The following is a 14,348-nucleotide window of genomic DNA, read 5'->3' on the forward strand; positions in this document are numbered from 1 at the left end:
GTACATTACTGTTATTCCAAATAAAACAAGTTGTTGGAGAAAAATTATGTTTATAAAGGAGTTTCCAGGCCAGCAGGGCTTCATTGTAAAAGTTTGAAAGTTTTGTGGGTAATTTTTCATTTTTACAATTACATTTTAGCAAGAATTGAATGCCTCCCATTGTGTCAAATATATATTTGGGAAATGCATTCCAGATATTGTCTTCCCCTTTCAATAAATTACTTAACCACTTTATTTTAAAAGAGTTGTTTAAAGTTTCAAAGGTTAATACATCCATGCCCCAATGTTTTCTGCTGTTACACAAATATTTTTCCTTAAGTAATGACATTTTTTCCTCCAAAATCAAATAATGTTTTGTTTAATAGGTTACAGATGTGTTTTGGCATTTCTAAAGACAGAGACACATAGACAGATCTAGAGATTCCTTCAGCTTCAGATAACAGAATTCTACCGTTCAGAGAGAGATTTCTCATTAACCACATGTTATAAGGCGCAGTGGAGTTTAGAAACAAAGGATTTGTATGTTTGTGTCAGTGTGGGGGGGCTCGAAAATATTCTAATCTTTAGAAAGGGGGGCCCTGCAGAAAAAGTTTGGGAACCACTGCTCTAAGGCATCAGGGATGACTGTAGTTTTTGTTCTGCGGCTGAGAATGTCATTTAACACCCTCCAAGACTTTTTTTTTTTTTCGATCTCCAGATGCAACCTTCAGTTGTGTAGTAAAATGATTTTGTTTGCAATAAGTAAAAATTTAAGAAACATAAAGATTACCATAGTCATTAAAGTAAACTCAAGTCAAATTTCTCTCTCCCGAGGAGTGCAATTCATTCAATACCCTTAACAAACATTAGTCATTCATTACTGCGACGTTTACTCACCAGATTATTATTGAGGTTGGAATAGAAGAACAGTACCTCATTTGTGGGCAATTTTTAGAAATAGTTCAGCCTCTTTCGAGTCTCTGAAAGTCTTTTCAGGTCCGTTGATTGTGAAGGACAGTGTTGCTGGATAAGCCATCTGGAAGCGTATATTCCTCTCGATGAGGTGCGCGCACACGGAGTTGAACGCTCTTCTGGCGATACGAACGCTTTGTGGAATGTCGGGAACGATCTGCAGGTATGAATCCTCATACACTATTTTCCCCCGTCGTTTTGCCTCTGTCAGAAACAATTATTTCATTTAAGGGAACCTGAACGAATGACACTTTGTTCATACATATAGCACTTTACAACTCCTTGAAGGTGCGAAAAGGGCTTTGCGATAAAATAAAGAGAAAATACATTGATTCTGTAGACAAGGCCTGAGGTCACCATCACGCCCCTCCTTAAAAAAAAAAACAGATCTAGCAAACACATTTAAGTAAAATCCACATCTACTTTAAGATAATGCAAAAGTTATATAAAAGTTTCAGCAGTTTCAATAAAAGTGTTCAGCGTAAACATAAACAAGATTATAAGCTAAATGGTAATAAAATGATTATCGGCCTTCAACACACACACATACATTCATACATACATACATACATAAAATGCTGGTCTATCCCTCCTGCACCTCTCCCGATCTGTATTTTTATTTATTTTTTAAATGTATTTTGGACTTAAACACTGTCCACATAACCTAACCTGACAGAATCAAATTTAAAAGGATTTATGCTAAAGGAACAAGCAAAAACGGGAATAGAAAAGCATGAAACCTAAAAAAACGTTAACCTTAATGTTTACACAGCCCTTAGGTGGATGGTTTCAAGGTGGGTCCCTTAACATCAAATCAACGAACCAGCACATTTTGTCAGTGATCAACTCGACAAGAAACACTTAATTCCTCAGAGACTTTATCTGACAGGACCTAAAAGGGATAAAAGAAACTTCAACATCAGTCACCAGGTAATGTTTACACAGCCCTTAGGTTGATGCCTTCCGTTTCAAGATGGGTTCCTAACAACAAATCAACGAACCAACACATTTTGTCACTGATCAACTCCACATCAGTCACCAGGTAAGTTTGGAGGATGTTGGGGCTTTATTTTTACATTATCCAGCAGTTCTGTGCAGCTGCGCAATTAACTCACGTTATCGTTTTGTTTCATTGTTTTGGTAACACATATTTAGTGCGTTCTGCATTTTTCGGTTTATTACAGCATAAAAACTGCTGTTTATCTGTTATAGACAGTCAGGTAGTCTGAGTTTTACAACGAGTGTGTCAGGAAATAAAGGTTCTCATCTATAAATGACAAACAAAATAAATGTACTAATTTTAAAATTATGAACATACAAAATAATACAAAAAGAAGTGTATTAAAGGCTTATATTTCCACTTATTCTCAAATTAGTGTTCACATTTTATTATTTATAAATAGGTACATTTATTTCTCATTTATATTTTGCAGTTTTAGTTTACATAATGATGATGTTTTGCACAGTTCCATCTCAGCCGACAGTTTCTTCTGCTCTCAAAAAGTATTAAAAAGTATTGGAGTAATAAAAAAAAAACAGTGTCTGCATAATGAAATATGACCTTATGCAAATATACAATCAAACAATAAATCTCTCATAAATATATAAAAAGATCATGAAATTGTGAAAAACCTGCACACAGATTTTAAACGAGCCAATATATTATTATTCTGCTATAGATATTTTATTGGCTTTATCATTGATTATTGTACAATAATAATTCTTGTTTTTTATCTGCAGAAGAAACTTCTGTCACCACATCTACTGTTGAAAGGGAAACATTTGACTGTTTTCTTTTAACTGTTTGCTTTTATTGTAGCTCTGTATGGAAGAGGAACAGACTGGATCCAAAATTCGCCCAAACTTAAATCCAGTTGATCCAGCTGAATGACCAACCACACTCTCTGATCCAGTAAGAATGGATTTGGTGCAAAGAGGTCCTTTTCAGACCGATAAAGACTTTCCAAACAGGTTGGCAGTGGATTTTGTTGTGGAGAATGCTGTCACCTTGTGGATGAAATGTGCAAAAGCTGCAGGGTTGTTTTTTACACAATCACAGCCACTCAAGAGATTGAATTATTTGAATTATCGGTTTTCTTTCGTCTTAATCACAAATGTAACTTTACCAAAAAGGTTGTATTTCTTTTCTGTTTTGGGCGAATAAATTGGCTCGTCCGCACTTACATTTAAGCTCAACTCTTGAGATTTTTCAAAGGTCAAATGTAGAGAAAGTCTTATTTATGAACAAATCTGCTACTAAGTGGATCCCTTTAGAGCCCCATTGTTTAAATGTATCATGTGATAGTAATTTATAAGCTTGATTGTTGGTCAACGGCATTTGTACTGAACAAAAATTCCATTTAAAATGTTTTCTTATATGGGACCAAATTTTTAGGGACTGAGATACAACTGGGTTCTGGCATTTAAATTTAGAAAGATCTGATGTACAATATAGCAGTGACTTTGCTGTGTTTGGGAAGAAAGCTCGATTTTCCAACCGTTCCCAGTCAGGTCTGGTTTTTCCGTCCCAGAAGGACATACATCAAATATTACATGACCAATAATACAGACTAAACCTAGGCAGTCCTAATCCTCCCAGGAATTTTGGTCTTTGCAAAAAAACTTTTTTAATTCTGGGTGTTTTTTTATTCCAAATAAATGATGAGACAAGAGAATCGATTTTTTTTTAAAAAACTTTTAATGAATTATAATAGGGATGCATTGGAAAAGGAATAAATATTTTGGCAATACGTTCATTCTAACTATATTTACACGACCAGCTAATGAGATGGGTACATTACCTAGACGCTTAAATTGTTTGTCTGTTTGTTGGTAAAGATTCAGAAAATTTTGTTTAAAAAGTCCAGATATATCTTTGTTATGTTATGTCACAGAGTTTAGTATTAAAAACCTCCATAGATTTAAATCTGTGTGGGTTCTGAGGTGTCTGACATGACATGGCACAATGATAGAATAGCTAATTCTGATCCTTGAGTTAAAATGTATGTGTTTATGGTAAAGGAGCAACCATAAACTTGGGAACTTTTGATTTGCTCCTCAACCTTATTAGGAAGTCAGACTCCAGACAGAGGATTTAAATAAAGGCCTCCCCATTCTACTTCAGGCTTTCCCCAGGACAACAGATTGGAGCACAAGATGGAAGATCTTACCATTATTCACGAAAGAAATTTAGACGGGACAACTTTTACCCCTTCATTTTTTTCTGCAGATCTTAAGGACCTCCAAGGTTTTGGTTCACCTGAACCTGGCTCAGGGAAGAGGTGTTTTTGCCTCTGTGGAGGACAATACCTGTGCTGTGAAGGCATCAATAGAAACCTAACCAGTTTCCAAGATGAAAAGATGATAGAAGATGTCACATCTTCAACTGAAGGCACTCCAACAGCAGACAAACCTGCGAAGATTGACAAAGGCGTGCAGACAGAAAGTGAGGAAAAATTCACTTTGAAGACAAAAAACCAGAGACCACTTTCAATAAACCATAACATGCAACCCAACCAGGTAATGTATTGTTTTTTTTTTTACTTTTCAAGCAATTTTGATTCATTATTCTTTAATGAATAATTAATGCAATTACACATGAAATTTCCCTAACATCTTTTACAGATGGAAATCTATGGGGAACATGCGGTACCTTACAGTCATGTTGGAGTCATTTATATCGGCAGTTCTTCTGATGAGGACGACGATGACATGAAGGAAGATGGCGCTGATGTGGACCGGACCTCCCCCCCAGAATGACATGTTATTTTCGTTACTTTTCAAGCCACATATAAGCTCTTTATAAAAGTAATAGCAATCATTAATTGTAATCAATATATATGTAACCAACGTAGTTCGACACGTGTGCATCGCATAAGAAAATGTAGAAAAATATTATATCATCATCTTTGAGTTGTCTTTACATTTTAAGAAAAGTTTTAATCTCTATTTTTGATATATCTGGTAAGTGGCTCCTTATATCACTTAGCTAAATGTGACACGAGTGTACTTCATAGATATTCTTCAAGGTAAAATGTCTATATTTGTGAGTAATTACACTATCAAGAACTATTGCTTCTGAAATTTGTTTGATGTATCTGTGGTACTTGGAGTCGTACATTCGTTTTTAATTTGATTTAATCTGACACTGCATATTTTCAAGAAATGTATCCTTGATTATGATTATACTGTATTACAATAAAAAATCTGTGACCTAGATCGGTTTGAGTTCACCTGGGTTTTTTGTGTGTTCGGACTCATTGTCTGCATCCTGTTATTATTTAATAGCGTTCACAATTTTACATTCTTTTAAGAATCTGAACGAAAGAATGTTACCTAAAAGATCATTTTATATTAAAATCCATAAAATCATTCTTGCTGCATCAGATGCAAATTCTATTAAAGATGGTAATTCCTGTTGGTTTTTTTTTTCTCTTCAATAAAATTTAGAACACTGATTACGCAAATGACAGTGTTTAGTAAAAGCAACAAGCCCACATATGACCGGGAAAACTCACCGTTTTGTAACAAAGCCATGTAAACACGTGAAGCTTGTAAACATTAAATCTCAAGGTTACAAAAGTCCTGAAAATCTGTGTCCGAATTCCCTCCCTAATCGATAACTATAACGGCATACAGTGCTGCACAATTTAGTGTTTATAGTTTTTAAAAGCAATTAAATGCGTGCGTGGTAGACCGGATAGCTTCTGATTTCCGGTTCCTGCAGCTTGACAAGAAAAACAGAATGGTGCAATACTGCCACCACCTGGTGTGGAGGTATTGCACCAACTGGTCCTGTCTTAAAACTGATTTTCCAAAAAGCGAGCTGAGACACAACTTTTTATTTTTTGAAAGCAAAAACAAACAACAAAAAAAGAAAGCAATAAATAAATAAAAGGTATTTAATAATAATCTAAAGTCTTACAGTTGCAACAGGTTTTTTTTTTTTTTAAAAAAAAGAAAGACATAAAACATAATCAAAAGTCCCAGCTAAAAAGAAAAAGTCGCTGTAAAGTTTACTTACCTTGACTCATGCCTTGCTGGAGTGAAAAATGGTTGAAAGAAAAAAAAAACAACAAGGAAAAAAACATATCAACTCCATTGTTTTATTGAGTTTCACAGGCAAGTCAAGTAACACAAGCAACAGTGAAAAGACAAAAGCATTTTTTTTTACAAAAGAAACAACAATATTTCACACACTCAAAGCGTCACAGGAACAGGCTGGACTGCGAATAGTAGTCGCAAACTCCACAGCGCGAGGGGTATGAAAATAAATTTAAAAAAAAATTGATACCCCCCCCCCCCCTCCCTCTCCACCCCCTGGTGGTCTTGGGGTGTAAGGAAAATGAAGAGAGGATGGAAAGAGAAAAAAAAAATAAAGTATTGTCTCGTGGGGTCACTTATGCCCGTTAAAACAGCGGAGGGAATGGGTTTCGTGCTAGCCACCGAGAAATGCATCGTGGGGTCACTTATGCCCTGTAACACAGCGGAGAGGATGGAAAGAGAAAAAAAAAAATAAAGTATTGTCTCGTGGGGTCACTTATGCCCGTTTAAACAGCGGAGGGAATGGGTTTCGTGCTGGCCACCGAGAAATGCATCGTGGGGTCACTTATGCCCTGTAACACAGCGGAGAGGATGGAAAGAGAAAAAAAAATAAAGTATTGTCTCGTGGGGTCACTTATGCCCTGTAACACAGCGGAGAGGATGGAAAGAGAAAAAAAAAAATAAAGTATTGTCTCGTGGGGTCACTTATGCCCGTTAAAACAGCGGAGGGAATGGGTTTCGTGCTGGCCACCGAGAAATGCATCGTGGGGTCACTTATGCCCTGTAACACAGCGGAGAGGATGGAAAGAGAAAAAAAAAATAAAGTATTGTCTCGTGGGGTCACTTATGCCCGTTTAAACAGCGGAGGGAATGGGTTTCGTGCTGGCCACCGAGAAATGCATCGTGGGGTCACTTATGCCCTGTAACACAGCGGAGAGGATGGAAAGAGAAAAAAAAAATAAAGTATTGTCTCGTGGGGTCACTTATGCCCGTTAAAACAGCGGAGGGAATGGGTTTCGTGCTGGCCACCGAGAAATGCATCGTGGGGTCACTTATGCCCTGTAACACAGCGGAGAGGATGGAAAGAGAAAAAAAAAATAAAGTATTGTCTCGTGGGGTCACTTATGCCCGTTAAAACAGCGGAGGGAATGGGTTTCGTGCTAGCCACCGAGAAATGCATCGTGGGGTCACTTATGCCCTGTAACACAGCGGAGAGGATGGAAAGAGAAAAAAAAATAAAGTATTGTCTCGTGGGGTCACTTATGCCCGTTTAAACAGCGGAGGGAATGGGTTTCGTGCTGGCCACCGAGAAATGCATCGTGGGGTCACTTATGCCCTGTAACACAGCGGAAGGAGTTACATTTTTTGCAGGGGGGTCATGCAGACCCCAAAGCACATGCCAACCTAAGCGAGCGGAAGGGTTATATTGACAAACCAATACCTTTTTACATGCTTATCACAGGTAAGATTGATAACCCTTGTGCTGTCTTAGGGGAAAAGAAAAGCATGGATTAAAAAAAAAGATAAGGAGGGGGGGTCATTTTAAAAACGCATACCCCCCTTTGGTATTGACCCCAGACAGGTACACCCCGTACACCCTCCCGCAATCGAAGAGGGTCGAGTTCCTGAATTTTTGTTTTTTCATTGTGGATTGACTCAGTCCAGTTTCATTTTTAGCATTTAAATCAGTGTTTTTCAACCAGTGGGAGATGGTCAAGTGTGCTGTGGGAAATCACCCTCATTAACTGATGTAAAAAGATTTCCATCTCCAGGATATCAGCTCTTTGTTCATCCTTACAGGCGCTGAAAAACAAAACACTAAGAAATTAGGATTATGAAAGCTCTTTGTGTTTATTTAAAGACATTTTGATAAGAATAACGGTACCCCGATTTAGCTGTAGCTTCAGCTGTTTTAGAAAAAGTCCCGTTCCTTTAACTGTCTCCACCAATCCTTCTTGGATTCTTAATCACATGTCATCAGTCTGACCAAGTAAGTCTTCAAATCCTTTTTCTGAATTTTGCTGATAAAGTTGCTCAGTTCTAACAAAAATACCAGCTGAAGCTCATCTTTAGCTGTGTAGCTTACTAAAGAAACCGGTGTCAGACTGTGGAACAAGTGAACAAAACAATGAAGTTCAGAGACGCTAGTCTTTTTTTTTTTACTTTTCAAGCAATTTTAATTAATTATTCTTTAATGAATAATTAATGTAATTACACGTGAAATTTCCCTAACATCATTATATCTTTTACAGATGGAAACCCATGACACATATATGGTACCTTACAGTTATGTTGGAGTCATTTATATTGGCAGTTCTTCTGATGAGGATGACAGCTATGGAGATGAAGGTGACGTGGACCACTGCTCCCCCCTAGAATGACATGTTATCTTCAGGTTACTTTTCAAGCAACAAAAGAAGCTCTTTATAAAAGTAATGGCAATCATTTATTGTAATCAATATATGTAACCAATGTAGTTCCACACGTGTGTTAAGGTAAAGTGCATCACCTAAGAAAATGTAGAATTTTTTTATCATCACCTTTGAGTTGTCTTTATATTTCAAGAAATGTTTTAATCAATATTTTTTGATATATCTGGTAAGTGGTTCCTTATATTACTTAGCTTAATATGGCATGAGTGTACTTCATAGATATCATTTAAGGTAATTGTTTATAATTGTGAGTAATTACACTATCAAGAACTATTGATTCTGAAATTTGTTTGATGTATCTGTGGTACGTGGAGTCGTACATTCGTTTTTATTTGATTTAATCTGACTGCATATTTTCAAGAAATGTATCCATGATTATGATTATACTGTATTACAATAAAGAATCTGTGACCTAGATCGGTTTGAATTCACCTGATGTTCATTATGTGTTCAGACACATTGTCAGCATCCTTTTATTATATATAAAAGAATAACGTCCCCCTTTTACATTCCTATAAGAATCTGAACGTAAGAATGTTACATTAAAGATCGTTTTAGATTAAAATCCATAAAATCATTCTTGTTGCATCAGATGCAGTTCCATTAATGATGATAATTCCTGTTTTTTTTTTCTCTTCAATAAAATTGTCATTGAGAATGCGTATTTAGAACACGGCTTATGTGCGCCATCAGGCGGATACGAAGAGAACAGAACACAAGGGACGAATAATCATTCCACGTCTGGCCATTTTTTTTCAAGTCCACACCACGCATATGTAATAACTGTCTGGACACACAAATGACAGTGTTTTGTAAAAGCAACAACCCCATGTGAACGGGAAAACTCACCGCGTGTAACAAACAAAGCCATGTAAACACGTGAAGCTTGTAAACATTAACTCTCACGGTCCCGAAAGTCCTTAAAGGCTCTGTCCAAATGTCCTCCTTAATCTCTACATACTTTAACACCATGTAGTGCTGCACTATGTAAAATTCTGGGTTTTAAAAAGCAATTAAAACCGTGGCTGTCAGTACTCACAGCTTCCGCTGTCGGTTCCTGTAGCTCGAGAAGAAAACAGAATGGTGCATTACCGCCACCGCCTGGTGTGGAGGCAAACTACTATCTTAACGCTGATTTTCCAAAATAAAAAATAAATGAATAAATATTGCTTTTTGCCTTTTACTTCTAAGGGAATCCATCCTGAACCGGTTAGTGAGCTGGTGGTGCAAAAGCCCAAAACAGTTGGCAGGGACGGTCTGAGCTCCACACTGTTCAAGGCATATACAGGTGATTAATTTAACTTTGTGTTGCTTTGTGACAGCAAGTTAAGTTGGGTTTTTTTTTTCTAATCTTATGACTAACCAAATTATGGTTACAGCAGATATAATGAATAAAATTTAAATGTAGTTATGAACTCATGTCTAACTTTTGTGTGTTGTGTTTCTCTTGTGTAGGACCACAGCCAGATCCATATATGATGACATCTGGAAGCAGATTATGCCAAGTGCAGCCCCAACCTCTCGTGGCTGTGTTGGATGGGTTTCTGAGATGGAATGAAAGAGAACCTGGATATGTATTATTATGGCAAATACATGAATGCATACCTTAAATTGCACTTATCTTGTCTTTAACAATCAGTTAAGCCTTCTGTCTTACTGTTGATGATCTGAAATGTTATTTTTTATTGTAAATGTTTGATATCATTTGTGTTGTGATTAATCAGTTGTTGTTGTTGTTGTTACCAAAATATTAAATGAGGCACAATTTTGACCAAAATTGTTTTATTTGTTCATCTAATTTTTTGTGAAGTCAAAGTCACCTTTCAACAGAAAAATATTAAGAATATAACAATTATATTTAATTAGATTTTAAGAATATGTGAGAACACGAAATTTTTCCATACTATTTGCACATTATACATTTTTAAAATACCAAACATTAATTCACTCTTCAAAACAAAAAGTCCATGATCATTTGCCAAAACGCGGAAGTTTATCCAGATCTGATTCCCACTGCCCAAAATGCAACTTTATTAAAAGATTACACAAAAATTTCAATGGATTATTGTTGGTGATGATGTTCATGATCATCACAGTAAGTTTGAAGAAGATTTACTGGAGAAAATTAGAGAAATTACCATTATAGTTCTCCTAAGCATACTGCCTTTATAGTTAAAGTAAAACATTTGATCCACCCAAAATGCAACTATTAAAAGATTACGCAAAAATTTCAATGGATTATTGTTGGTAATGATCTTCACTAATATCTAAGCAAGTTTGAAGAAGATTTACTGGAGAAAATTACAGAAATTACCATTATAGTTCTCCTAAGCATACTGCCTTTATAGTTAAAGTAAAACATTTGGTCCACCCAAAATGCAACTATTAAAAGATTACGCAAAAATTTCAATGGATTATTGTTGGTAATGATCTTCACTAATATCTAAGCAAGTTTGAATAAGATTTACTGGAGAAAATTAGAGAAATTAAAGTTTTAGTTCTCCTAAGCATACTGCCTTTATAGGTAACATAGGACATTTGATCCACCCAAAATGCCACTTTATTAAAAGATTACACAAAAATTTCAATGGATTATTGTTGGTAAGGATCTTCCCTAATATCTCAGCAAGTTTGAAAAAGATATACTGGAGAAAATTAGAGAAATTACCATTATAGTCTCATTCAGGCAGGGTTATCCATGGTCAGCATATAACATGGAAACCATCCAAAATGCCACTTTATTAAAAGATTACACAAAAATTTCAATGGATTATTGTTGGTAATGATCTTCCCTAATATCTCAGTAAGTTTGAAGAAGATTTACTGTAGAAAATTAGAGAAATTGCCATTATAGTCTCATGCAGGCAGTCTCATTCATAGTCAGCATATAACATAGAAACCATTCAAAATGCCACTTTATTAAAAGATTACACTAAAATTTCAATGGATTATTGTTAGTAATGATGTTCATGATCATCACAGCAAGTTTGAAGAAGATTTACTGTAGAAAAATAGAGAAATTAAAGTTTTAGTTCTCCTAAGCATACTGCCTTTATAGGTAACATAGGACATTTGATCCACCCAAAATGCAACTTGACTAAAAGATTACACAAAAATAGTTTCCTCCTGAGTTCCACAGAATGAACAAAACAGGTCCATGTCCACAACAAATCTACTCAAAGTTTTGGTAGGATATATACAATGCAATATTTTGAAGGACACCTCTTTTATTTTGTTATTTAGACAGTATTTATTACTAATAGTCCAAGCATAAGCCCATTTTATGTCCACAAATTTGGATTCCCAGTAAAACCTCCCAGCAGGTAAGGTTGTGGTCTGTAAAAGATTTCTTATTTGTTTATTGGAAACTGAATTAACACACATATCCACATTGTCCAAAAAAATTGTCTGGGTTCTTAATTGACTTATGTTATAAATCCCTTTAAACAGTTGAAGTAGACTGGTTGGAATGGCATCTAACACTATTGCATATTCTCTGGGTGGAACAGGAATACCGAATTTTAAAAGAAATTCTTCATTCGTCAGAAGATGTCCATGAGAATTGAAAAGTTGTCTGATTAAAACAATATCATTATCATACCATCTAGGAAAAAAAGTGATTTATTCTAGTATTGTACATTACTGTTATTCCAAATAAAACAAGTTGTTGGAGAAAAATTATGTTTATAAAGGAGTTTCCAGGCCAGCAGGGCTTCATTGTAAAAGTTTGAAAGTTTTGTGGGTAATTTTTCATTTTTACAATTACATTTTAGCAAGAATTGAATGCCTCCCATTGTGTCAAATATATATTTGGGAAATGCATTCCAGATATTGTCTTCCCCTTTCAATAAATTACTTAACCACTTTATTTTAAAAGAGTTGTTTAAAGTTTCAAAGGTTAATACATCCATGCCCCAATGTTTTCTGCTGTTACACAAATATTTTTCCTTAAGTAATGACATTTTTTCCTCCAAAATCAAATAATGTTTTGTTTAATAGGTTACAGATGTGTTTTGGCATTTCTAAAGACAGAGACACATAGACAGATCTAGAGATTCCTTCAGCTTCAGATAACAGAATTCTACCGTTCAGAGAGAGATTTCTCATTAACCACATGTTATAAGGCGCAGTGGAGTTTAGAAACAAAGGATTTGTATGTTTGTGTCAGTGTGGGGGGGCTCGAAAATATTCTAATCTTTAGAAAGGGGGGCCCTGCAGAAAAAGTTTGGGAACCACTGCTCTAAGGCATCAGGGATGACTGTAGTTTTTGTTCTGCGGCTGAGAATGTCATTTAACACCCTCCAAGACTTTTTTTTTTTTTCGATCTCCAGATGCAACCTTCAGTTGTGTAGTAAAATGATTTTGTTTGCAATAAGTAAAAATTTAAGAAACATAAAGATTACCATAGTCATTAAAGTAAACTCAAGTCAAATTTCTCTCTCCCGAGGAGTGCAATTCATTCAATACCCTTAACAAACATTAGTCATTCATTACTGCGACGTTTACTCACCAGATTATTATTGAGGTTGGAATAGAAGAACAGTACCTCATTTGTGGGCAATTTTTAGAAATAGTTCAGCCTCTTTCGAGTCTCTGAAAGTCTTTTCAGGTCCGTTGATTGTGAAGGACAGTGTTGCTGGATAAGCCATCTGGAAGCGTATATTCCTCTCGATGAGGTGCGCGCACACGGAGTTGAACGCTCTTCTGGCGATACGAACGCTTTGTGGAATGTCGGGAACGATCTGCAGGTATGAATCCTCATACACTATTTTCCCCCGTCGTTTTGCCTCTGTCAGAAACAATTATTTCATTTAAGGGAACCTGAACGAATGACACTTTGTTCATACATATAGCACTTTACAACTCCTTGAAGGTGCGAAAAGGGCTTTGCGATAAAATAAAGAGAAAATACATTGATTCTGTAGACAAGGCCTGAGGTCACCATCACGCCCCTCCTTAAAAAAAAAAACAGATCTAGCAAACACATTTAAGTAAAATCCACATCTACTTTAAGATAATGCAAAAGTTATATAAAAGTTTCAGCAGTTTCAATAAAAGTGTTCAGCGTAAACATAAACAAGATTATAAGCTAAATGGTAATAAAATGATTATCGGCCTTCAACACACACACATACATTCATACATACATACATACATAAAATGCTGGTCTATCCCTCCTGCACCTCTCCCGATCTGTATTTTTATTTATTTTTTAAATGTATTTTGGACTTAAACACTGTCCACATAACCTAACCTGACAGAATCAAATTTAAAAGGATTTATGCTAAAGGAACAAGCAAAAACGGGAATAGAAAAGCATGAAACCTAAAAAAACGTTAACCTTAATGTTTACACAGCCCTTAGGTGGATGGTTTCAAGGTGGGTCCCTTAACATCAAATCAACGAACCAGCACATTTTGTCAGTGATCAACTCGACAAGAAACACTTAATTCCTCAGAGACTTTATCTGACAGGACCTAAAAGGGATAAAAGAAACTTCAACATCAGTCACCAGGTAATGTTTACACAGCCCTTAGGTTGATGCCTTCCGTTTCAAGATGGGTTCCTAACAACAAATCAACGAACCAACACATTTTGTCACTGATCAACTCCACATCAGTCACCAGGTAAGTTTGGAGGATGTTGGGGCTTTATTTTTACATTATCCAGCAGTTCTGTGCAGCTGTGCAATTAACTCACGTTATCGTTTTGTTTCATTGTTTTGGTAACACATATTTAGTGCGTTCTGCATTTTTCGGTTTATTACAGCATAAAAACTGCTGTTTATCTGTTATAGACAGTCAGGTAGTCTGAGTTTTACAACGAGTGTGTCAGGAAATAAAGGTTCTCATCTATAAATGACAAACAAAATAAATGTACTAATTTTAAAATTATGAACATACAAAATAATACAAAAAGAAG

General features: G+C 35.8%; 2 long non-coding RNA genes across 3 annotated transcripts; both read right to left on the minus strand.

Moving 5' to 3' along the window:
• Positions 1-2,015: 2,015 nt before the first annotated feature.
• On the minus strand, positions 2,016-5,686 carry LOC144988747 (uncharacterized). 2 transcript variants are annotated; one of them, XR_013652733.1, is made up of 3 exons: positions 5,469-5,686; positions 4,604-4,694; positions 2,016-4,363 (listed from the first exon to the last, which is right to left on the minus strand). It is a non-coding gene; the product is annotated as an uncharacterized LOC144988747 (long non-coding RNA). The 2 variants fall into 2 exon arrangements; XR_013652734.1 differs by having other exon boundaries at positions 4,151-4,363; positions 4,609-4,694.
• Positions 5,687-7,624: 1,938 nt separating this feature from the next.
• On the minus strand, positions 7,625-9,562 carry LOC144988746 (uncharacterized). Its single transcript, XR_013652732.1, has 3 exons — positions 9,466-9,562; positions 8,280-8,366; positions 7,625-7,797 (listed from the first exon to the last, which is right to left on the minus strand). It is a non-coding gene; the product is annotated as an uncharacterized LOC144988746 (long non-coding RNA).
• Between the last annotated feature and the right edge of the window lie 4,786 nt (positions 9,563-14,348).

This window comes from Oryzias latipes, chromosome 21 (assembly GCF_053564925.1).
Source record: "Oryzias latipes strain Hd-rR chromosome 21, Olatipes_Hd-rR_3.1".
NCBI lineage: Eukaryota > Metazoa > Chordata > Actinopteri > Beloniformes > Adrianichthyidae > Oryzias > Oryzias latipes.